Consider the following 23,755-nt stretch of genomic DNA (forward strand, 5'->3'; position numbering starts at 1 on the left):
CGCAATTTGTGTGTTCTATCGTCATTAACAGGCTCTGAACCTTACAATTAACTGTCAGTTTTGCGTCGGATTCGAAAATCTAGACTCACAGGAGATCGACCATAAGGTGCCCGAGGCAGCAATAGACCCTTGGAGACAGGTCGGCCGGAGAACGATGTATTGAATCGCGACGCGATTTGTGTGTTCCATCGTCATTAACAGGCTCTGAACGTTACAATTAACTGTCAGTTTTGCGTCGGATTCGAAAATCTAGACTCACAGGAGATCGACCATAAGGTGCCCGAAGCAGCAATAGACCCTTGGAGACAGGTCGGCCGGAGGACGATGTATTGAATCGCGACGCGATTTGTGTGTTCCATCGTCATTAACAGAACGTTACAATTAACTGTCAGTTTTGCGTCGGATTCGAAAATCTAGACTCACAGGAGATCGACCATAAGGTGCCCGAGGCAGCAATAGACCCTTGGAGACAGGTCGGCCGGAAGACGATGTATTGAATTGCGACGCAATTTGTGTGTTCCGTTGTCATTAAGGGGCTCTGAACCTTACAATTAACTGTCAGTTTTGCGTCGGATTCGAAAATCTAGACTCACAGAGGAACGACCATAAGGTGCCCGAGGCAGCACTTGACCCTTGGAGACAAGTCGGCTGGAGGACGATGTATTGAATCGCGACGCGATTTGTGTGTTCCATCGTCATTAACAGGCTCTGAACGTTACAATCAACTGTCAGTTTTGCGTCGGATTCGAAAATCTAGACTCACAGGAGAACGACCATAAGGTGCCCGAGGCAGCAATAGACCCTTGGAGACAGGTCGGCCGGAGGACGATGTATTGAATCGCGACGCAATTTGTGTGTTCCATCGTCATGAACAGGCTCTGAACCTTACAATTAACTGTCAGTTTTGCGTCGGATTCGAAAATCTAGACTCACAGGAGATCGACCATAAGGTGCCCGAGGCAGCACTAGATCCTTGGAGACAAATCGGCTGGACGACGATGTATTGAATCGCGACGCAATTTGTGTGTTCCATCGTCATTAACAGGCTCTGAACGTTACAATTAACTGTCAGTTTTGCGTCGGATTCGAAAATCTAGACTCACAGGAGATCGACCATAAGGTGCCCGAGGCAGCAATAGACCCTTGGAGACAGGTCGGCCGGAGGACGATGTATTGAATCGCGACGCGATTTGTGTGTTCCATCGTCATTAACAGGCTCTGAACGTTACAATTAACTGCGTCTGTTTCGAAAATCTAGACTCACAGGAGATCGACCATAAGGTGCCCGAGGCAGCAATAGTCCCTTGGAATCAAGTCGGCCGGAGGACGATGTATTGAATCGCGACGCGATTTGTGTGTTCCATTGCCATTAAGAGGCTCTGAGCCTTACAATTAACTGTCAGTTTTGCGTCGGATTCGAAAATCAACACTCACAGGAGAACGACCATACGGTGTCCGAGGCAGCACTAGACCCTTGGAGACAAGTCGGCTGGAGGACGATGTATTGAATCGCGACGCAATTAGTGTGTTCCATCGTCATTAACAGGCTCTGAACGTTACAATTAACAGTCAGTTTTTTGTCGGATTGAAAATCTAGACTCACAGGAGGTCGACCATAAGGTGCCCGAGGCAGCAATAGACCCTTGGAGACAGGTCGGCCGGAGGACGACGTATTGTATTGCGACGCGATTTGTGTGTTCCATTGTAATTAAGAGGCTGTGAACCTTACAATTAACTGTAAGTTTTGCGTCGGATTCGAAAATCTAGACTCACAGGAGATCGACCATAAGGTGCCCGAGGCAGCACTAGACCCTTGGAGACAGGTCGGCCGGAGGAGGATGTATTGAATCGCGACGGGATTTGTGTGTTCCATCGTCATTAACAGGCTCTGGACGTTACAATTAACTGTCAGTTTTGCGTCCGATTCGAAAATCTAGACTCACCGGAGATCGACCATAAGGTGCCCGAGGCAGCAATAGACCCTTGGAGACAGGTCGGCCGGAGGACGATGTATTGAATCGCGACGCGATTTGTGTGTTCCATTGTCATTAACAGGCTCTGAACCTTACAATTAACTGTCAGTTTTGCGTCGGATTCGAAAATCTAGACTCACAGGAGAACGACCATAAGGTGCCCGAGGCAGCATAGACCCTTGGAGACAGGTCGGCTGGAGGACGATGTATTGAATCGCGACGCGATTTGTGTGTTCCATCGTCATTAACAGGCTCTGAACGTTACAATTAACTGTCAGTTTTGCGTCGGATTCGAAAATCTAGACTCACAGGAGAACGACCATAAGGTGCCCGAGGCAGCAATAGACCCTTGGAGACAGGTCGGCCGGAGGACGATGTATTGAATCGCGACGCAATTTGTGTGTTCTATCGTCATTAACAGGCTCTGAACCTTACAATTAACTGTCAGTTTTGCGTCGGATTCGAAAATCTAGACTCACAGGAGATCGACCATAAGGTGCCCGAGGCAGCAATAGACCCTTGGAGACAGGTCGGCCGGAGAACGATGTATTGAATCGCGACGCGATTTGTGTGTTCCATCGTCATTAACAGGCTCTGAACGTTACAATTAACTGTCAGTTTTGCGTCGGATTCGAAAATCTAGACTCACAGGAGATCGACCATAAGGTGCCCGAAGCAGCAATAGACCCTTGGAGACAGGTCGGCCGGAGGACGATGTATTGAATCGCGACGCGATTTGTGTGTTCCATCGTCATTAACAGAACGTTACAATTAACTGTCAGTTTTGCGTCGGATTCGAAAATCTAGACTCACAGGAGATCGACCATAAGGTGCCCGAGGCAGCAATAGACCCTTGGAGACAGGTCGGCCGGAAGACGATGTATTGAATTGCGACGCAATTTGTGTGTTCCGTTGTCATTAAGGGGCTCTGAACCTTACAATTAACTGTCAGTTTTGCGTCGGATTCGAAAATCTAGACTCACAGAGGAACGACCATAAGGTGCCCGAGGCAGCACTTGACCCTTGGAGACAAGTCGGCTGGAGGACGATGTATTGAATCGCGACGCGATTTGTGTGTTCCATCGTCATTAACAGGCTCTGAACGTTACAATCAACTGTCAGTTTTGCGTCGGATTCGAAAATCTAGACTCACAGGAGAACGACCATAAGGTGCCCGAGGCAGCAATAGACCCTTGGAGACAGGTCGGCCGGAGGACGATGTATTGAATCGCGACGCAATTTGTGTGTTCCATCGTCATGAACAGGCTCTGAACCTTACAATTAACTGTCAGTTTTGCGTCGGATTCGAAAATCTAGACTCACAGGAGATCGACCATAAGGTGCCCGAGGCAGCACTAGATCCTTGGAGACAAATCGGCTGGACGACGATGTATTGAATCGCGACGCAATTTGTGTGTTCCATCGTCATTAACAGGCTCTGAACGTTACAATTAACTGTCAGTTTTGCGTCGGATTCGAAAATCTAAACTCACAGGAGATCGACCATAAGGTGCCCGAGGCAGCAATAGACCCTTGGAGACAGGTCGGCCGGAGGACGATGTATTGTATCGCGACGGGATTTGTGTGTTCCATCGTCATTAACAGGCTCTGAACGTTACAATTAACTGTCAGTTTTGCGTCGGATTCGAAAATCTAGACTCACAGGAGATCGACCATAAGGTGCCCGAGGCAGCAATAGACCCTTGGAGACAGGTCGGCTGGAGGACGATGTATTGAATCGCGACGCCATTTGTGTGTTCCTTCGTCATTAATGGGCTCTGAACGTTACAATTAACTGTCAGTTTTGCGTCGGATTCGAAAATCTAGACTCACAGGAGAACGACAATAAGGTGCCCGAGGCAGCACTAGACCCTTGGAGACAAGTCGTCTGGAGGACGATGTATTGAATCGCGACGCGATTTGTGTGTTCCATCGTCATTTACAGGCTCTGAACGTTACAATTAACTGTCAGGTTTGCGTCGGTTTCGAAAATCTAGACTCACAGGAGATCGACCATAAGGTGCCCGAGGCAGCACTAGACCCTTGGAGGCAGGTCGGCCGGAGGACGATGTATTGAATCGTGACGGGATTTGTGTGTTCCATCGTCATTAACAGGCTCTGAACGTTACAATTAACTGTCAGTTTTGCGTCGGATTCGAAAATCTAGACTCACAGGAGATCGACCATAAGGTGCCCGAGGCAGCAATAGACCCTTGGAGACAGGTCGGCCGGAGGACGATGTATTGAATCGCGACGCGATTTGTGTGTTCCATCGTCATTAACAGGCTCTGAACGTTACAATTAACTGTCAGTTTTGCGTCGGATTCGAAAATCTAGACTCACAAAGGAACGACCATAAGGTGCCCGAGGCAGCACTAGACCCTTGGAGACAAGTCGGCTGGAGGACGATGTATTGAATCGCGACGCGATTTGTGTGTTCCATCGTCATTAACAGGCTCTGAACGTTACAATTAACTGTCAGTTTTGCGTCGGATTCGAAAATCTAAACTCACAGGAGATCGACCATAAGGTGCCCGAGGCAGCAATAGACCCTTGGAGACAGGTCGGCCGGAGGACGATGTATTGAATCGCGACGGGATTTGTGTGTTCCATCGTCATTAACAGGCTCTGAACGTTACAATTAACTGTCAGTTTTGCGTCGGATTCGAAAATCTAGACTCACAGGAGATGGACCATAAGGTGCCCGAGGCAGCAATAGACCCTTGGAGACAGGTCGGCCGGAGGACGATGTATTGAATCGCGACGCGATTTGTGTGTTCCATTGTCATTAAGAGGCTCTGAACCTTACAATTAACTGTCAGTTTTGCGTCGGATTCGAAAATCTAGACTCACAGGAGATCGACCATAAGGTGCCCGAGGCAGCAATAGACCCTTGGAGACAGGTCGGCCGGAGGACGATGTATTGAATCGCGACGGGATTTTTGTGTTCCATCGTCATTAACAGGCTCTGAACGTTACAATTAACTGTCAGTTTGGCGTCGGATTCGAAAATCTAGACTCACAAGACATCGACCATAAGGTGCCCGAGGCAGCAATAGACCCTTGGAGACAGGTCGGCCGATGGACGATGTATTGAATCGCGACGGGATTTGTGTGTTCCATCGTCATTAGCAGGCTCTGAACGTTACAATTAACTGCGTCGGTTTCGAAAATCTAGACTCACAGGAGATCGACCATAAGGTGCCCGAGGCAGCAATAGTCCCTTGGAAACAAGTCGGCCGGAGGACGATGTATTGAATCGCGACGCGATTTGTGTGTTCCATTGCCATTAAGAGGCTCTGAGCCTTACAATTAACTGTCAGTTTTGCGTCGGATTCGAAAATCAAGACTCACAGGAGAACGACCATACGGTGTCCGAGGCAGCACTAGACCCTTGGAGACAAGTCGGCTGGAGGACGATGTATTGAATCGCGACGCAATTTGTGTGTTCCATCGTCATTAACAGGCTCTGAACGTTACAATTAACAGTCAGTTTTGCGTCGGATTGAAAATCGAGACTCACAGGAGGTCGACCATAAGGTGCCCGAGGCAGCAATAGACCCTTGGAGACAGGTCGGCCGGAGGACGACGTATTGTATTGCGACGCGATTTGTGTGTTCCATTGTAATTAAGAGGCTGTGAACCTTACAATTAACTGTAAGTTTTGCGTCGGATTCGAAAATCTAGACTCACAGGAGATCGATCATAAGGTGCCCGAGGCAGCACTAGACCCTTGGAGACAGGTCGGCCGGAGGAGGATGTATTGAATCGCGACGGGATTTGTGTGTTCCATCGTCATTAACAGGCTCTGGACGTTACAATTAACTGTCAGTTTTGCGTCGGATTCGAAAATCTAGACTCACAGGAGATCGACCATAAGGTGCCCGAGGCAGCAATAGACCCTTGGAGACAGGTCGGCCGGAGGACGATGTATTGAATCGCGACGCGATTTGTGTGTTCCATTGTCATTAAGAGGCCCTGAACCTTACAATTAACTGTCAGTTTTGCGTCGGATTCGAAAATCTAGACTCACAGAAGAACGACCATAAGGTGCCCGAGGCAGCACTAGACCCTTGGAGACAGGTCGGCTGGAGGACGATGTATTGAATCGCGACGCGATTTGTGTGTTCCATCGTCATTAACAGGCTCTGAACGTTACAATTAACTGTCAGTTTTGCGTCGGATTCGAAAATCTAGACTCACAGGAGATCGACCATAAGGTGCCCGAGGCAGCAATAGACCCTTGGAGACAGGTCGGCCGGATGACGATGTATTGAATCGCGACGCGATTTGTGTGTTCCATTGTCATTAAGAGGCTCTGAACCTTACAATTAACTGTCAGTTTTGCGTCGGATTCGAAAATCTAGACTCACAGGAGATCGACCATAAGGTGCCCGAGGCAGCAATAGACCCTTGGAGAGAGGTCGGCCGGAGGACGATGTATTGAATCGCGACGGGATTTTTGTGTTCCATCGTCATTAACAGGCTCTGAACGTTACAATTAACTGTCAGTTTTGCGTCGGATTCGAAAATCTAGACTCACAGGAGAAAGACAATAAGGTGCCCGAGACAGCACTAGACCCTTGGAGACAAGTCGTCTGGAGGACGATGTATTGAATCGCGACGCGATTTGTGTGTTCCATCGTCATTAACAGGCTCTGAACGTTACAATTAACTGTCAGTTTTGCGTCGGATTCGAAAATCTAGACTCACAGGAGATCGACCATAAGGTGCCCGAGGCAGCAATAGACCCTTGGAGGCAGGTCGGCCGGAGGACGATGTATTGAATCGCGACGCGATTTGTGTGTTCCATCGTCATTAACAGGCTCTGAACGTTACAATTAACTGTCAGTTTTGCGTCGGATTCGAAAATCTAGACTCACAGGAGATCGACCATAAGGTGCCCGAGGCAGCAATAGACCCTTGGAGACAGGTCGGCCGGAGGACGATGTATTGAATCGCGACGGGATTTGTGTGTTCCATCGTCATTAACAGGTTCTGAACGTTACAATTAACTGTCAGTTTGGCGTCGGATTCGAAAATCTAGACTTAAAGGAGATCGACCATAAGGTGCCCGAGGCAGCAATAGACCCTTGGAGACAGGTCGGCCGGAGGACGATGTATTGAATCGCGACGGGATTTGTGTGTTCCATCGTCATTAACAGGCTCTGAACGTTACAATTAACTGCGTCGGTTTCGAAAATCTAGACTCACAGGAGATCGACCATAAGGTGCCCGAGGCAGCAATAGTCCCTTGGAAACAAGTCGGCCGGAGGACGATGTATTGAATCGCGACGCGATTTGTGTGTTCCATTGCCATTAAGAGGCTCTGAGCCTTACAATTAACTGTCAGTTTTGCGTCGGATTCGAAAATCAAGACTCACAGGAAACGACCATACGGTGCCCGAGGCAGCAATAGACCCTTGGAGACAGGTCGGCCGGAGGACGATGTATTGAATCGCGACGGGATTTTTGTGTTCCATCGTCATTAACAGGCTCTGAACGTTACAATTAACTGTCAGTTTGGCGTCGGATTCGAAAATCTAGACTCACAAGACATCGACCATAAGGTGCCCGAGGCAGCAATAGACCCTTGGAGACAGGTCGGCCGGAGGACGATGTATTGAATCGCGACGGGATTTGTGTGTTCCATCGTCATTAACAGGCTCTGAACGTTACAATTAACTGTCAGTTTTGCGTCGGATTCGAAAATCTAGACTCACAGGAGATCGACCATAAGGTGCCCGAGGCAGCAATAGACACTTGGAGGCAGGTCGGCCGGAGGACGTTGTATTGAATCGCGACGCGATTTGTGTGTTCCATCGTCATTAACAGGCTCTGAACGTTACAATTAACTGGCAGTTTTGCGTCGGATTTGAAAATCTAGACTTACAGGAGATCGACCATAAGGTGCCCGAGGCAGCAATAGACCCTTGGAGACAGGTCGGCCGGAGGACGATGTATTGAATCGCGACGGGATTTGTGTGATCCATTGTCATTAACAGGCTCTGAACGTTACAATTAACTGTCAGTTTGGCGTCGGATTCGAAAATCTAGACTCAAAGGAGATCGACCATAAGGTGCCCGAGGCAGCAATAGACCCTTGGAGACAGGTCGGCCTGAGGACGATGTATTGAATCGCGACGGGATTTGTGTGTTCCATCGTCATTAACAGGCTCTGAACGTTACAATTAACTGCGTCGGTTTCGAAAATCTAGACTCACAGGAGATCGACCATAAGGTGCCCGAGGCAGCAATAGTCCCTTGGAAACAAGTCGGCCGGAGGACGATGTATTGTATTGCGACGCGATTTGTGTGTTCCATTGTAATTAAGAGGCTGTGAACCTTACAATTAACTGTAAGTTTTGCGTCGGATTCGAAAATCTAGACTCACAGGAGATCGACCATAAGGTGCCCGAGGCAGCACTAGACCCTTGGAGACAGGTCGGCCGGAGGACGATGTATTGAATCGCGACGCGATTTGTGTGTTCCATCGTCATTAACAGGCTCTGAACGTTACAATTAACAGTCAGTTTTGCGTCGGATTGAAAATCTAGACTCACAGGAGGTCGACCATAAGGTGCCCGTGGCAGCAATAGACCCTTGGAGACAGGTCGGCCGGAGGACGACGTATTGTATTGCGACGCGATTTGTGTGTTCCATTGTAATTAAGAGGCTGTGAACCTTACAATTAACTGTAAGTTTTGCGTCGGATTCGAAAATCTAGACTCACAGGAGATCGACCATAAGGTGCCCGAGGCAGCACTAGACCCTTGGAGACAGGTCGGCCGGAGGAGGAAGTATTGAATCGCGACGGGATTTGTGTGTTCCATCGTCATTAACAGGCTCTGGACGTTACAATTAACTGTCAGTTTTGCGTCGGATTCGAAAATCTAGACTCACAGGAGATCGACCATAAGGTGCCCGAGGCAGCAATAGACCCTTGGAGACAGGTCGGCCGGAGGACGATGTATTGAATCGCGACGCGATTTGTGTGTTCCATTGTCATTAAGAGGCCCTGAACCTTACAATTAACTGTCAGTTTTGCGTCGGATTCGAAAATCTAGACTCACAGGAGAACGACCATAAGGTGCCCGAGGCAGCACTGGACCCTTGGAGACAGGTTGGCTGGAGGACGATGTATTGAATCGCGACGCGATTTGTGTGTTCCATCGTCATTAACAGGCTCTGAACGTTACAATTAACTGTCAGTTTTGCGTCGGATTCGAAAATCTAGACACTCAGGAGAACGACCATAAGGTGCCCGAGGCAGCAATAGACCCTTGGAGACAGGTCGGCCGGAGGACGATGTATTGAATCGCGACGAAATTTGTGTGTTCTATCGTCATTAACAGGCTCTGAACCTTACAATTAACTGTCAGTTTTGCGTCGGATTCGTAAATCTAGACTCACAGGAGATCGACCATAAGGTGCCCGAGGCAGCAATAGACCCTTGGAGACAGGTCGGCCGGAGGACGATGTATTGAATCGCGACGCAATTTGTGTGTTCCATCGTCATTAACAGGCTCTGAACGTTACAATTAACTGTCAGTTTTGCGTCGGATTCGAAAATCTAGACTCACAGGAGATCGACCATAAGGTGCCCGAGGCAGCAATAGACCCTTGGAGACAGGTCGGCCGGAAAACGATGTATTGAATTGCGACGCAATTTGTGTGTTCCGTTGTCATTAAGGGGCTCTGAACCTTACAATTAACTGTCAGTTTTGCGTCGGATTCGAAAATCTAGACTCACAGAGGAACGACCATAAGGTGCCCGAGGCAGCACTAGACCCTAGGAGACAAGTCGGCTGGAGGACGATGTATTGAATCGCGACGCGATTTGTGTGTTCCATCGTCATTAACAGGCTCTGAACGTTACAATCAACTGTCAGTTTTGCGTCGGATTCGAAAATCTAGACTCACAGGAGAACGACCATAAGGTGCCCGAGGCAGCAATAGACCATTGGAGACAGGTCGGCCGGAGGACGATGTATTGAATCGCGACGCAATTTGTGTGTTCCATCGTCATGAACAGGCTCTGAACTTTACAATTAACTGTCAGTTTTGCGTCGGATTCGAAAATCTAGACTCACAGGAGATCGACCATAAGGTGCCCGAGGCAGCACTAGACCCTTGGAGACAAATCGGCTGGACGACGATGTATTGAATCGCGACGCAATTTGTGTGTTCCATCGTCATTAACAGGCTCTGAACGTTACAATTAACTGTCAGTTTTGCGTCGGATTCGAAAATCTAAACTCACAGGAGATCGACCATAAGGTGCCCGAGGCAGCAATAGACCCTTGGAGACATGTCGGCCGGAGGACGATGTATTGTATCGCGACGGGATTTGTGTGTTCCATCGTCATTAACAGGCTCTGAACGTTACAATTAACTGTCAGTTTTGCGTCGGATTCGAAAATCTAGACTCACAGGAGATCGACCATAAGGTGCCCGAGGCAGCAATAGACCCTTGGAGACAGGTCGGCTGGAGGACGATGTATTGAATCGCGACGCCATTTGTGTGTTCCATCGTCATTAACCGGCTCTGAACGTTACAATTAACTGTCAGTTTTGCGTCGGATTCGAAAATCTAGACTCACAGGAGAACGACAATAAGGTGCCCGAGGCAGCAATAGACCCTTGGAGACAGGTCGGCCGGAGGACGATGTATTGAATCGCGACGGGATTTGTGTGTTCCATCGTCATTAACAGGCTCTGAACGTTACAATTAACTGTCAGTTTTGCGTCGGATTCGAAAATCTAGACTCACAGGAGATCGACCATAAGGTGCCCGAGGCAGCAATAGACACTTGGAGGCAGGTCGGCCGGAGGACGATGTATTGAATCGCGACGGGATTTGTGTGTTCCATCGTCATTAACAGGCTCTGAACGTTACAATTAACTGTCAGTTTGGCGTCGGATTCGAAAATCTAGACGCAAAGGAGATCGACCATAAGTTGCCCGAGGCAGCAATAGACCCTTGGAGACAGGTCGGCCGGAGGACGATGTATTGAATCGCGACGCAATTTGTGTGTTCCATCGTCATTAAGAGGCTCTGAACGTTACAATTAACTGTCAGTTTTGCGTCGGATTCGAAAATCTAGACTCACAGGAGATCGACCATAAGGTGCCCGAGGCAGCAATAGACCCTTGGAGACAGGTCGGCCGGAGGACGATGTATTGAATCGCGACGCGATTTGTGTGTTCCATCGTCATTAACAGGCTCTGAACGTTACAATTTACTGTCAGTTTTGCGTCGGATTCGAAAATCTAGACTCACAGGAAAACGACCATAAGGTGCCCGAAGCAGCAATAGACCCTTGGAGACAGGTCGGCCGGAGGACGATGTATTGAATCGCGACGCGATTTGTGTGTTCCATCGTCATTAACAGGCTCTGAACGTTACAATTAACTGTCAGTTTTGCGTCGGATTCGAAAATCTAGACTCACAGAAGAACGACCATAAGGTGCCCGAGGCAGCACTAGACCCTTGGAGACAGGTCGGCTGGAGGACGATGTATTGAATCGCGACGCGATTTGTGTGTTCCATCGTCATTAACAGGCTCTGAACGTTACAATTAACTGTCAGTTTTGCGTCGGATTCGAAAATCTAGACTCACAGGAGATCGACCATAAGGTGCCCGAGGCAGCAATAGACCCTTGGAGACAGGTCGGCCGGATGACGATGTATTGAATCGCGACGCGATTTGTGTGTTCCATTGTCATTAAGAGGCTCTGAACCTTACAATTAACTGTCAGTTTTGCGTCGGATTCGAAAATCTAGACTCACAGGAGATCGACCATAAGGTGCCCGAGGCAGCAATAGACCCTTGGAGAGAGGTCGGCCGGAGGACGATGTATTGAATCGCGACGGGATTTTTGTGTTCCATCGTCATTAACAGGCTCTGAACGTTACAATTAACTGTCAGTTTTGCGTCGGATTCGAAAATCTAGACTCACAGGAGAAAGACAATAAGGTGCCCGAGACAGCACTAGACCCTTGGAGACAAGTCGTCTGGAGGACGATGTATTGAATCGCGACGCGATTTGTGTGTTCCATCGTCATTAACAGGCTCTGAACGTTACAATTAACTGTCAGTTTTGCGTCGGATTCGAAAATCTAGACTCACAGGAGATCGACCATAAGGTGCCCGAGGCAGCAATAGACCCTTGGAGGCAGGTCGGCCGGAGGACGATGTATTGAATCGCGACGCGATTTGTGTGTTCCATCGTCATTAACAGGCTCTGAACGTTACAATTAACTGTCAGTTTTGCGTCGGATTCGAAAATCTAGACTCACAGGAGATCGACCATAAGGTGCCCGAGGCAGCAATAGACCCTTGGAGACAGGTCGGCCGGAGGACGATGTATTGAATCGCGACGGGATTTGTGTGTTCCATCGTCATTAACAGGTTCTGAACGTTACAATTAACTGTCAGTTTGGCGTCGGATTCGAAAATCTAGACTTAAAGGAGATCGACCATAAGGTGCCCGAGGCAGCAATAGACCCTTGGAGACAGGTCGGCCGGAGGACGATGTATTGAATCGCGACGGGATTTGTGTGTTCCATCGTCATTAACAGGCTCTGAACGTTACAATTAACTGCGTCGGTTTCGAAAATCTAGACTCACAGGAGATCGACCATAAGGTGCCCGAGGCAGCAATAGTCCCTTGGAAACAAGTCGGCCGGAGGACGATGTATTGAATCGCGACGCGATTTGTGTGTTCCATTGCCATTAAGAGGCTCTGAGCCTTACAATTAACTGTCAGTTTTGCGTCGGATTCGAAAATCAAGACTCACAGGAAACGACCATACGGTGCCCGAGGCAGCAATAGACCCTTGGAGACAGGTCGGCCGGAGGACGATGTATTGAATCGCGACGGGATTTTTGTGTTCCATCGTCATTAACAGGCTCTGAACGTTACAATTAACTGTCAGTTTGGCGTCGGATTCGAAAATCTAGACTCACAAGACATCGACCATAAGGTGCCCGAGGCAGCAATAGACCCTTGGAGACAGGTCGGCCGGAGGACGATGTATTGAATCGCGACGGGATTTGTGTGTTCCATCGTCATTAACAGGCTCTGAACGTTACAATTAACTGTCAGTTTTGCGTCGGATTCGAAAATCTAGACTCACAGGAGATCGACCATAAGGTGCCCGAGGCAGCAATAGACACTTGGAGGCAGGTCGGCCGGAGGACGTTGTATTGAATCGCGACGCGATTTGTGTGTTCCATCGTCATTAACAGGCTCTGAACGTTACAATTAACTGGCAGTTTTGCGTCGGATTTGAAAATCTAGACTTACAGGAGATCGACCATAAGGTGCCCGAGGCAGCAATAGACCCTTGGAGACAGGTCGGCCGGAGGACGATGTATTGAATCGCGACGGGATTTGTGTGATCCATTGTCATTAACAGGCTCTGAACGTTACAATTAACTGTCAGTTTGGCGTCGGATTCGAAAATCTAGACTCAAAGGAGATCGACCATAAGGTGCCCGAGGCAGCAATAGACCCTTGGAGACAGGTCGGCCTGAGGACGATGTATTGAATCGCGACGGGATTTGTGTGTTCCATCGTCATTAACAGGCTCTGAACGTTACAATTAACTGCGTCGGTTTCGAAAATCTAGACTCACAGGAGATCGACCATAAGGTGCCCGAGGCAGCAATAGTCCCTTGGAAACAAGTCGGCCGGAGGACGATGTATTGTATTGCGACGCGATTTGTGTGTTCCATTGTAATTAAGAGGCTGTGAACCTTACAATTAACTGTAAGTTTTGCGTCGGATTCGAAAATCTAGACTCACAGGAGATCGACCATAAGGTGCCCGAGGCAGCACTAGACCCTTGGAGACAGGTCGGCCGGAGGACGATGTATTGAATCGCGACGCGATTTGTGTGTTCCATCGTCATTAACAGGCTCTGAACGTTACAATTAACAGTCAGTTTTGCGTCGGATTGAAAATCTAGACTCACAGGAGGTCGACCATAAGGTGCCCGTGGCAGCAATAGACCCTTGGAGACAGGTCGGCCGGAGGACGACGTATTGTATTGCGACGCGATTTGTGTGTTCCATTGTAATTAAGAGGCTGTGAACCTTACAATTAACTGTAAGTTTTGCGTCGGATTCGAAAATCTAGACTCACAGGAGATCGACCATAAGGTGCCCGAGGCAGCACTAGACCCTTGGAGACAGGTCGGCCGGAGGAGGAAGTATTGAATCGCGACGGGATTTGTGTGTTCCATCGTCATTAACAGGCTCTGGACGTTACAATTAACTGTCAGTTTTGCGTCGGATTCGAAAATCTAGACTCACAGGAGATCGACCATAAGGTGCCCGAGGCAGCAATAGACCCTTGGAGACAGGTCGGCCGGAGGACGATGTATTGAATCGCGACGCGATTTGTGTGTTCCATTGTCATTAAGAGGCCCTGAACCTTACAATTAACTGTCAGTTTTGCGTCGGATTCGAAAATCTAGACTCACAGGAGAACGACCATAAGGTGCCCGAGGCAGCACTGGACCCTTGGAGACAGGTTGGCTGGAGGACGATGTATTGAATCGCGACGCGATTTGTGTGTTCCATCGTCATTAACAGGCTCTGAACGTTACAATTAACTGTCAGTTTTGCGTCGGATTCGAAAATCTAGACACTCAGGAGAACGACCATAAGGTGCCCGAGGCAGCAATAGACCCTTGGAGACAGGTCGGCCGGAGGACGATGTATTGAATCGCGACGAAATTTGTGTGTTCTATCGTCATTAACAGGCTCTGAACCTTACAATTAACTGTCAGTTTTGCGTCGGATTCGTAAATCTAGACTCACAGGAGATCGACCATAAGGTGCCCGAGGCAGCAATAGACCCTTGGAGACAGGTCGGCCGGAGGACGATGTATTGAATCGCGACGCAATTTGTGTGTTCCATCGTCATTAACAGGCTCTGAACGTTACAATTAACTGTCAGTTTTGCGTCGGATTCGAAAATCTAGACTCACAGGAGATCGACCATAAGGTGCCCGAGGCAGCAATAGACCCTTGGAGACAGGTCGGCCGGAAAACGATGTATTGAATTGCGACGCAATTTGTGTGTTCCGTTGTCATTAAGGGGCTCTGAACCTTACAATTAACTGTCAGTTTTGCGTCGGATTCGAAAATCTAGACTCACAGAGGAACGACCATAAGGTGCCCGAGGCAGCACTAGACCCTAGGAGACAAGTCGGCTGGAGGACGATGTATTGAATCGCGACGCGATTTGTGTGTTCCATCGTCATTAACAGGCTCTGAACGTTACAATCAACTGTCAGTTTTGCGTCGGATTCGAAAATCTAGACTCACAGGAGAACGACCATAAGGTGCCCGAGGCAGCAATAGACCCTTGGAGACAGGTCGGCCGGAGGACGATGTATTGAATCGCGACGCAATTTGTGTGTTCCATCGTCATGAACAGGCTCTGAACTTTACAATTAACTGTCAGTTTTGCGTCGGATTCGAAAATCTAGACTCACAGGAGATCGACCATAAGGTGCCCGAGGCAGCACTAGACCCTTGGAGACAAATCGGCTGGACGACGATGTATTGAATCGCGACGCAATTTGTGTGTTCCATCGTCATTAACAGGCTCTGAACGTTACAATTAACTGTCAGTTTTGCGTCGGATTCGAAAATCTAAACTCACAGGAGATCGACCATAAGGTGCCCGAGGCAGCAATAGACCCTTGGAGACATGTCGGCCGGAGGACGATGTATTGTATCGCGACGGGATTTGTGTGTTCCATCGTCATTAACAGGCTCTGAACGTTACAATTAACTGTCAGTTTTGCGTCGGATTCGAAAATCTAGACTCACAGGAGATCGACCATAAGGTGCCCGAGGCAGCAATAGACCCTTGGAGACAGGTCGGCTGGAGGACGATGTATTGAATCGCGACGCCATTTGTGTGTTCCATCGTCATTAACCGGCTCTGAACGTTACAATTAACTGTCAGTTTTGCGTCGGATTCGAAAATCTAGACTCACAGGAGAACGACAATAAGGTGCCCGAGGCAGCAATAGACCCTTGGAGACAGGTCGGCCGGAGGACGATGTATTGAATCGCGACGGGATTTGTGTGTTCCATCGTCATTAACAGGCTCTGAACGTTACAATTAACTGTCAGTTTTGCGTCGGATTCGAAAATCTAGACTCACAGGAGATCGACCATAAGGTGCCCGAGGCAGCAATAGACACTTGGAGGCAGGTCGGCCGGAGGACGATGTATTGAATCGCGACGGGATTTGTGTGTTCCATCGTCATTAACAGGCTCTGAACGTTACAATTAACTGTCAGTTTGGCGTCGGATTCGAAAATCTAGACGCAAAGGAGATCGACCATAAGTTGCCCGAGGCAGCAATAGACCCTTGGAGACAGGTCGGCCGGAGGACGATGTATTGAATCGCGACGCAATTTGTGTGTTCCATCGTCATTAAGAGGCTCTGAACGTTACAATTAACTGTCAGTTTTGCGTCGGATTCGAAAATCTAGACTCACAGGAGATCGACCATAAGGTGCCCGAGGCAGCAATAGACCCTTGGAGACAGGTCGGCCGGAGGACGATGTATTGAATCGCGACGCGATTTGTGTGTTCCATCGTCATTAACAGGCTCTGAACGTTACAATTTACTGTCAGTTTTGCGTCGGATTCGAAAATCTAGACTCACAGGAAAACGACCATAAGGTGCCCGAAGCAGCAATAGACCCTTGGAGACAGGTCGGCCGGAGGACGATGTATTGAATCGCGACGCGATTTGTGTGTTCCATCGTCATTAACAGGCTCTGAACGTTACAATTAACTGTCAGTTTTGCGTCGGATTCGAAAATCTAGACTCACAGGAGATCGACCATAAGGTGCCCGAGGCAGCAATAGACCCTTGGAGACAGGTCGGCCGGAAGACGATGTATTGAATCGCGACGCAATTTGTGTGTTCCATTGTCATTAAGGGGCTCTGAACCTTACAATTAACTGTCAGTTTTGCGTCGGATTCGAAAATCTAGACTCACAGAGGAACGACCATAAGGTGCCCGAGGCAGCACTAGACCCTTGGAGACAAGTCGGCTGGAGGACGATGTATTGAATCGCGACGCGATTTGTGTGTTCCATCGTCATTAACAGGCTCTGAACGTTACAATTTACTGTCAGTTTTGCGTCGGATTCGAAAATCTAGACTCACAGGAAAACGACCATAAGGTGCCCGAGGCAGCAATAGACCCTTGGAGACAGGTAGGCCGGAGGACGATGTATTGAATCGCGACGCAATTTGTGTGTTCCATCGTCATGAACAGGCTCTGAACCTTACAATTAACTGTTTGTTTTGCGTCGGATTCGAAAATCTAGACTCACAGGAGATCGACCATAAGGTGCCCGAGGCTGCACTAGACCCTTGGAGACAAATCGGCTGGACGACGATGTATTGAATCGCGACGCAATTTGTGTGTTCCATCGTCATTAACAGGCTCTGAACGTTACAATTAACTGTCAGTTTTGCGTCGGATTCGAAAATCTAAACTCACAGGAGATCGACCATAAGGTGCCCGAGGCAGCAATAGACCCTTGGAGACAGGTCGGCCGGAGGACGATGTATTGAATCGCGACGGGATTTGTGTGTTCCATCGTCATTAACAGGCTCTGAACGTTACAATTAACTGTCAGTTTTGCGTCGGATTCGAAAATCTAGACTCACAGGAGATGGACCATAAGGTGCCCGAGGCAGCAATAGACCCTTGGAGACAGGTCGGCCGGAGGACGATGTATTGAATCGCGACGGGATTTGTGTGTTCCATCGTCATTAACAGGCTCTGAACGTTACAATTAACTGTCAGTTTTGCGTCGGATTCGAAAATCTAGACTCACAGGAGATCGACCATAAGGTGCCCGAGGCAGCAATACACACTTGGAGGCAGGTCGGCCGGAGGACGAAGTATTGAATCGCGACGCGATTTGTGTGTTCCATCGTCATTAACAGGCTCTGAACGTTACAATTAACCGTCAGTTTTGCGTCGGATTCGAAAATCTAGACTCACAGGAGATCGACCATAAGGTGCCCGAGGCAGCAATAGACCCTTGGAGACAGGTCGGCCGGAGGACGATGTATTGAATCGCGACGCAATTTGTGTGTTCCATCGTCATGAACAGGCTCTGAACCTTACAATTAACTGTCAGTTTTGCGTCGGATTCGAAAATCTAGACTCACAGGAGATCGACCATAAGGTGCCCGAGGCAGCAATAGACCCTTGGAGACAGGTCGGCCGGAGGACGATGTATTGAATCGCGACGCGATTTGTGTGTTCCATCGTCATTAACAGGCTCTGAACGTTACAATTAACCGTCAGTTTTGTGTCGCATTCGAAAATCTAGACTCACAGGAGATCGACCATAAGGTGCCCGAGGCAGCACTAGACCCTTGGAGACAAGTCGGCTGGAGGACGATGTATTGAATCGCGACGCGATTTGTGTGTTCCATCGTCATTAACAGGCTCTGAACGTTACAATCAACTGTCAGTTTTGCGTCGGATTCGAAAATCTAGACTCACAGGAGAACGACCATAAGGTGCCCGAGGCAGCAATAGACCCTTGGAGACAGGTCGGCCGGAGGACGATGTATTGAATCGCGACGCGATTTGTGTGTTCCATCGTCATTAACAGGCTCTGAACGTTACAATTAACTGTCAGTTTTGCGTCGGATTCGAAAATCTAGACTCACAGGAGAACGACCATAAGGTGCCCGAGGGAGCAATAGATCCTTGGAGACAGGTCGGCCGGAGGACGATGTATTGAATCGCGACGCGATTTGTGTGTTCCATTGTCATTAAGAGGCCCTGAACCTTACAATTAACTCTTTGGAGCACGGTGGTATACATAGTATACCACCTTTTGAAAATTTTCTTGGCTCTTTGCACAGTGGTTTAACTGCACGACCACCACTCTAATATGCTCACCTAGTTCTCTACTTATCAGACAGATGGCACTCACTGCCTATAAGGAATCAGTTCCCGCCAAGAATTGCATAGATTACAACTGTGAAAGCTGCGTGCTGAGTTGTGCATGGTTTTTGCGTGTGAATAGTGGTTTATAACGAATTTCTTGTTGCGCCTGTGTTTTTTCCATATCTTGGACGTCACAGCTACGGTATGAACCCATGTATACATTCATATGCACAATCTTCCGTTATTTATATACAATTTATTTTGGTGGTATATTATTTGTACCACCGTGCATGTAGCAGTATTCTATTGCATTTCGTTTCCTAGTATAAAATTCGAAATCCTCCGCTACAAAGTTTAGTTTTTAATTGTGTTGTGACTTATTTTAGCTCTTTCTCCATTTTGTTTTGCTTACGTATTCTTTACTTGGATTCAGGCTGTTGTTTGAAAATGAAAATGTCAAGAAGAGGCTTACGAGATGAAGAAATCGAACGATTATTGTGTGAAATTCCATCAGACGAGGATTCCACTGTTGACACCACAGATGACGAATCTGATTATGAAGCAAGCATTGTTGCGGAGGCTATTGTGTCGTCTGAAGGCGAAGTTTCAGAGAGCGAGGAAGAAAGTGAGTCCACTCCGCCAAAACGCGCTGCTGACACAGCGCCAACTTGGGGACAACAATTCAATGCTACCTCAGGAATGCAGTTCGACAGTGAATCAGGACCAAGTGCTTTTATTAGGGACATTGATGATCCAGAACCTATCGATATATTCGAAAAAATATTTCCAAAAGAGCTAGTTGAGCTAATCGTTTTCCAAACAAATTTATATGCGACGCAATCTGGCAAGTCTTTCACTCCAACAACTGACAATGAAATACGAACTTTCCTGGGAATCAACATTTTGATGGGTATAAAGCGTATGCCAGCATACAGAGACTACTGGTCTAGTGCCCCAGAACTTCATGATCGTTATATTGCATCTCTGATGGCAGTAAATCGGTTTGGATGGTTACTGAGGAACATTCATCTGAATGATAACACATTGCATCCAGAAAAAGGACACCCAGGTTATGACAAACTGTACAAGCTGCGACCAGTGATCAAGATACTATCTGAATCTTTTTCCAAGTGTTACCAACCCAGCAAACACCTAGCAATTGATGAGTCAATGATCAAATTCAAAGGCCGCAACAGTATGAAACAATACATGAGAGATAAACCCATAAAGCGTGGTTACAAAGTGTGGATGCTGTGTGACAAGACCTCTTACAACTTGAAATTTGATATTTACACCGGAAAAGTAGGTGACACAGTGCAAACAGGCCTTGGGGAGCATGTAGTGCTGAGTTTGTCCTCTGAACTCGTAAATAAAGGCCATTATCTTTATTTCGACAACTATTTCAATAGCTATAACTTGTTGGCTGGTTTACAGCAGAGAAACATATATGCCTGTGGGACAGTTCAACCAACAAGGAAACATTTACCCAAATTAAAAACAGACAAAGAATTAAGCAGAGGTGAATTTGACTGGAGGGTCAGCAACTGTGGCATCCTCTACTTGAAGTGGAAAGATAAGAGAGCTGTTCATCTCCTTTCAAATTTTCACAGTCCTGAAGTTACTACAGTGACTCGCCGTGAAAGAGATGGTTCACGCATAGAGCTACCTTGTCCTCAAGCAGTGATGGATTACAATGCACACATGAACAATGTCGACAAGTTCGACCAACTGAAAAAATCATATGAAATAAGCCGGAGAAGTAAAAAGTGGTGGCACCGAATATTCTTTCACCTGCTTGATGTCAGTATCGTCAACAGCTATATAATTTGGAAGGAACTAGGCGATAGAGAAAAAATGACTGCCAAAGTCTTCAGGATGAGTATCCTGCAAAGCTTAGTAACCCAGAAAACACCATTGAGGCCATCTAGACTTCATGAGAGTCAAGTCCACGTAAAGAAAAACAAGCCATATGTTTCCTCACGCCAGCGTCTCGACAATTCATCCCACCAGCCAGAGCGTACTACCGCCAGACGTTGTGCGAAATGCAGTACAAAAAAGAAGCAAGTGCGCACTTTCTGGATGTGCGCTGAATGCAAAGTGCCTTTGTGCCTTAGCAAAACAAAAAGGTGCTTTCAAGATTTTCACAAAAAGGAATAAGAAACATATTTTATTTGTAAGGTTTGTAATTTGATTTTGTATTGTAAATGACCAATTGCCAGAAATAAAATTATTTTACATTAATTATACTAATTATTACTGCTTAGAGTAGAATTTAAAGGTGAGTTACAAGCACAAACCAAGATATCTCAAAAACTTTAGGTACGGCCCTAAGTGGCATGGTGGTATATTATATATACCACCATCTAAAACCAAAATCAATACAATAAAAAATTTTAATTCATGTTTTCCTTTATTAGCAACCCCACCAGACATAGAAAATGCATGTTTTATTAAAAAATTAATTAAACATAAAATCTGTGCATCAAAGAGTTAACTGTCAGTTTTGCGTCGGATTCCAAAATCTAGACTCACAGGAGAACGACCATAAGGTGCCCGAGGCAGCAATAGACCCTTGGAGACAAATCAGCTGGAGGACGATGTATTGAATCGCGACGCGATTTGTGTGTTCCATTGTCATTAACAGGCTCTGAACGTTACAATTAACTGTCAGTTTTGCGTCGGATTCGAAAATCTAGACTCACAGGAGAACGACCATAAGGTGCCCGAAGCAGCAATAGACCCTTGGAGACAGGTCGGCCGGAGGACGATGTATTGAATCGCGACGCGATTTGTGTGTTCCATCGTCATTAACAGGCTCTGAACGTTACAATTAACTGTCAGTTTTGCGTCGGATTCGAAAATCTAGACTCACAGGAGATCGACCATAAGGTGCCCGAGGCAGCAATAGACCCTTGGAGACAGGTCGGCCGGAAGACGATGTATTGAATCGCGACGCAATTTGTGTGTTCCATTGTCATTAAGGGGCTCTGAACCTTACAATTAACTGTCAGTTTTGCGTCGGATTCGAAAATCTAGACTCACAGAGGAACGACCATAAGGTGCCCGAGGCAGCACTAGACCCTTGGAGACAAGTCGGCTGGAGGACGATGTATTGAATCGCGACGCGATTTGTGTGTTCCATCGTCATTAACAGGCTCTGAACGTTACAATTAACTGTCAGTTTTGCGTCGGATTCGAAAATCTAGACTCACAGGAGATGGACCATAAGGTGCCCGAGGCAGCAATAGACCCTTGGAGACAGGTCGGCCGGAGGACGATGTATTGAATCGCGACGCGATTTGTGTGTTCCATCGTCATTAACAGGCTCTGAACGTTACAATTAACTGTCAGTTTTGCGTCGGATTCGAAAATCTAGACTCACAGGAGATCGACCATAAGGTGCCCGAGGCAGCAATACGCACTTGGAGGCAGGTCGGCCGGAGGACGAAGTATTGAATCGCGACGCGATTTGTGTGTTCCATCGTCATTAACAGGCTCTGAACGTTACAATTAACCGTCAGTTTTGCGTCGGATTCGAAAATCTAGACTCACAGGAGATCGACCATAAGGTGCCCGAGGCAGCAATAGACCCTTGGAGACAGGTCGGCCGGAGGACGATGTATTGAATCGCGACGCAATTTGTGTGTTCCATCGTCATGAACAGGCTCTGAACCTTACTGTCAGTTTTGCGTCGGATTCGAAAATCTAGACTCACAGGAGATCGACCATAAGGTGCCCGAGGCAGCAATAGACCCTTGGAGACAGGTCGGCCGGAGGACGATGTATTGAATCGCGACGCGATTTGTGTGTTCCATCGTCATTAACAGGCTCTGAACGTTACAATTAACCGTCAGTTTTGTGTCGCATTCGAAAATCTAGACTCACAGGAGATCGACCATAAGGTGCCCGAGGCAGCACTAGACCCTTGGAGACAAGTCGGCTGGAGGACGATGTATTGAATCGCGACGCGATTTGTGTGTTCCATCGTCATTAACAGGCTCTGAACGTTACAATCAACTGTCAGTTTTGCGTCGGAACCGAAAATCTAGACTCACAGGAGAACGACCATAAGGTGCCCGAGGCAGCAATAGACCCTTGGAGACAGGTCGGCCGGAGGACGATGTATTGAATCGCGACGCGATTTGTGTGTTCCATCGTCATTAACAGGCTCTGAACGTTACAATTAACTGTCAGTTTTGCGTCGGATTCGAAAATCTAGACTCACAGGAGAACGACCATAAGGTGCCCGAGGGAGCAATAGATCCTTGGAGACAGGTCGGCCGGAGGACGATGTATTGAATCTCGACGCAATTTGTGTGTTCCATCGTCATGAACAGCCTCTGAACCTTACAATTAACTGTTAGTTTTGCGTCGGATTCGAAAATCTAGACTCACAGGAGATCGACCATAAGGTGACCGAGGCAGCAATAGACCCTTGGAGACAGGTCGGCCGGAAGACGATGTATTGAATCGCGACGCAATTTGTGTGTTCCATTGTCATTAAGGGGCTCTGAACCTTACAATTAACTGTCAGTTTTGCGTCGGATTCGAAAATCTAGACTCACAGAGGAACGACCATAAGGTGCCCGAGGCAGCACTAGACCCTTGGAGACAAGTCGGCTGGAGGACGATGTATTGAATCGCGACGCGATTTGTGTGTTCCATCGTCATTAACAGGCTCTGAACGTTACAATCAACTGTCAGTTTTGCGTCGGATTCGAAAATCTAGACTCACAGGAGAACGACCATAAGGTGCCCGAGGCAGCAATAGACCCTTGGAGACAGGTCGGCCGGAGGACGAAGTATTGAATCGCGA

This window comes from Schistocerca nitens, chromosome 8 (assembly GCF_023898315.1).
Source record: "Schistocerca nitens isolate TAMUIC-IGC-003100 chromosome 8, iqSchNite1.1, whole genome shotgun sequence".
NCBI lineage: Eukaryota > Metazoa > Arthropoda > Insecta > Orthoptera > Acrididae > Schistocerca > Schistocerca nitens.